Genomic DNA, 3,808 nt, shown 5'->3' with positions numbered 1-3,808 from the left:
GAGATCCTCACAGACCTTATATTATAGGATTGATGTAATTAGACAGCAATTAATTACAGTGGTCATCATAAACTGTATCAATAAAAACAGAAGCCTTCATGAATAACTCTGGGTGTGGCTGCAGTGTGTACAGAATGTACTGACACCTGGCCTTTATCTCTATGCAAACCTGTCCTCCCGCTACCTCGTTATTCGTGTGCAGAGGAAACTTTACTGCCTGAGAGTGGAGCACAGTTTACCCAGTCACGTCAGCTCAAACTGAGAAACAGTTAAAAGAATCTTACTGTATATTTACACACAGACAAACACATTCCCAAAAACTGTAAATGCACTCAATAAATAAAGCATAATAAGTGTTTTAGTGTTCACTCTGTTACATAAAGGCTGTGTTTTATGTCAGATACTGCTTGTAAAGAGCTAATAATACATAAAATGCTTATTTTAAGAGTGAAAGTTCAAATGTGTACGATGCAAATTAATTCAGTTCATGATTTCACTGTATTTGAAGGTGATGAAAGTTTTCTGCAAAACCCAACTGTAAAATGTTTATAGAACTCAAGGTTTAGAAATAGAGACGTACAGGTACCCACAAAGGTTCAGAGGCAAACGTCCTTTCACATGTGTGTGCGTGTTGGTGTATATCATTGTCGAGGAGCAGGTTAGCCTTCCCCTCCTCATATTTCTCCTTAGCCCCCCCATTTACTAGCCGCTTGTGCCGGCACCTGAGAGCAGATTATTGTTTAGGAGACTGGCAGGAGAGCAGGCTGAGGAAAAAGATCTCCTCTCCTCTGTCCTAATCTAATCAAATTTGATGTTTCCAAACACACAGCAGCTGGCTAAAGGCACAGCGATGATAACCCAGGAACAAAGCCCACGCTTGTTGCTGGAGACTTACCTAAGCTTCTCCAATTCCTGCCTCAATTTAGCATTCTCTCCCTGCAGCTTCGAACTGGAAAACAACAGGAAAGCAATTTAACAGCCTCATACTGCACGAGTGTGTGCTTAGGTGTATGTGTGAGTGAGTGTGTGTGTTTGTGCGTGTGTTACCCTCAAAACTGTTCATGTCTGTTTGTGGAGCAGACGCCCTCCGTGGGCTGATGGGAGCAAGTCCTCCATGATTCGCTGTTTACTCTGTAGAAACACAGCAAGGGAAATTCAAACACCTGCAGACAGCACAAACACAAACAACCCTTTAAATACACGGGACCTGTGGAAATACTGCTCCGTCTTTCTGCAAAGATGCATCAACATGTTGAAATACATGCAAAAGTAGACAACACGATCACACTACCTTTGCAATGGTGCTCAGAAATTAGCTAAGCTTTCCTTGTTGCCTGCCTGTACATGATGAGCCTTAAATCTATAGAATACATAGATCATATATGTGAGATGCCAGATCTGCTAACACCTTTAAGCTCTCAGGCATTATTACAACATTGGAAGTAATTTCTTAGTTCATGTGAACATCATAGGGGGAAGGGCTGATTGCTTTGATACCCTATATGTACATGAAACATAGAGATCACTTCACTTCAGTGAGTTCTGCAGCGGCCCTTTCATCACTTTGACCTATCCAGCTCCAGCTTTCATCCTACGCTAACGAGGGGTTCATTAATTTCTAATCAAAGGATCCTAATGCACCGCAGGTCCATAGACTATATTCAGCCATCTAAACACAGAACATGGATTGAGTCATCACATTTTAAACAATACATCTGAAGACCAGCAGGCGCATATGAGTGCTCACATGGATGATTTTGGCCACTTCTCACTGAGATGTATTAAATTCTGTACAACTAAGGGCAGGATGAAGAAGAAACCAAGGAGATGAGGGAGAAAACGATGGGAGACGATTGAAAAGAGAGCGGCTTTGTGTTGAAGTACAACAGAAAGTTCCCTCGACACATCTGGAACGAAGACACTATCTCACTATTTGAGTGTGTGTGTTTGTGCACGCGCACGCAGGAATTGGCTGCTTCGCCACGTTCCAGATAGTTCCACACACAGGCGGGGTCACAGTCTGCCTCTATACACCCAGTCTAGCTCCACTAACCGCTCTGGTCTGAGCTTCTGCGTTAACTGGCCAGACTCAGTGAACCGAACAACTGTGTCCGTCTGTCATACGCTCCCTAACAAGACATTCTGCCTCAAGACTTGCTGAGAGGCAGAGGACCAGACCACAAGTTTTATCAGTGAAAAACACATTCTGCCTGTCAGATCGATTAATCAAATTTCTATCTCGATCTATAGTCGCAGCACAGTATTAAGAGAATTCCAATCAGAAACTGAGTTATGGGGATGGTATCATGATCTAACGTGCTATAAATCATCTCTTGGTGGATCGGGCTGGTATCAGTCAAATCAGAGGGTTATCATGTGTTCCTATTTGTTTGTAACATGAAATGAGAGAGAAAATGGAAGAACAATGAAGATAAGATGAGTTGGTAAAGAAGTGTATGGAAAAAGCAGACAGAAATTGAAATCAAAACAATGAATACATTTTATGACTGTCAAAAATCTGCACAATAAAGTGTGCAGATATTTCATAACCGTTCATCTTAGCATACTTTTAACAGCATGTCTTCCAGGAATGGTTCACTGAATTGCCCATTTATTTATTTTAAAGATACTTGATATTTCACCATCATGTACAACGGTCAATGGGAGAAATGACTCTTAATCTCCTTTATTTAAAAGCCTGAAACCATTACAAGCACGATATGTTAATCCATGTCTCAAAAACACACCAGAAAAAACAACAATAGTGTGTTAAACAAAAGAAAGCTGCTCTAGTAGTCTACTTGTGTCACAGTGCCATCTAGCTTAAATATGGAGAATTACCCATTTTCTGCAATTATTGCATCTCAAGCATGTTTTATTTTAAAACAGTGCAATATCCAGTCTTTAATTTTAGATAAATTTTAGTTTCTCAGCAGTGTTGGAGAGTGTCCACAGCCTCTGTGGCCAACTTCAAGTGCACAGTGTTGTTTATGTTTCCATGTGTGGTGTCCTTCCATATACATTCTTCATGGTCGACTAGCAAGCAGAGATGTTAACCAGCACCAGTGTTTCCTTTAGGGCTTTAGCTGTTACTCATGACTTCTTCTGTTTATCTCTCTGAGCATTCAGTGTGGTGCTTTTGGAGTGATTCTTGCTGCCCACAACCACAGAGTTCGTCTTGCTGCAGACTGATCAATATCTGAAGTCTGAAAAATTACTTTGTAACCTTCTCCAGCTTTCTGCAATAGATTTTTTGGAAAAGTATGGTTCACAACAGCAGTCCTCTTTTTAATAGCAAACTCAAAATGTTTTCTTATAGGTTAAAGTGGCTCAAAGCTGCACCTCCAATCTTGTCTCATTGATTAGACTCCTGACTCCAGACTTGTTAACTCCTGGGTCCAGTTAGATTTTGTTGCTGTTACTCACCCAGAGGCTCACACACTTTTCCAGCCAACACTGTGAATGTTCTAATGATGTTTTTGTTGTAGACAAGAACAATACAAAAAAATGACTTCTGTTGTTGGATAGAAAAGGATAAAAGAAAATAGACTGTTAATACTTGTAAGTTAGATTAACTTCTGAATAAAATAAAATGATATATAGCGCTTTACTATACCTGAAAGATACCCAAAGCGCTTTACATGATATGTCACGACCACGACCCACCAGGAGCTATTGGGGGTGTCCTCGGCCAGTTTGATCGGGGCCAAGGATTAAACCGGCAACCCTCCGGCTACAAGACGGCCACTCTACCCACTGAGCCATGCCACCTACCTCACCCCAGCATCGACACCCTGTCTCTGGGAGT

This window comes from Acanthochromis polyacanthus, chromosome 7, assembly GCF_021347895.1.
Source record: "Acanthochromis polyacanthus isolate Apoly-LR-REF ecotype Palm Island chromosome 7, KAUST_Apoly_ChrSc, whole genome shotgun sequence".
NCBI lineage: Eukaryota > Metazoa > Chordata > Actinopteri > Pomacentridae > Acanthochromis > Acanthochromis polyacanthus.
The sequence above is the reverse complement of the archived record's forward strand: the minus strand, read 5'-3'. Positions refer to the sequence as shown.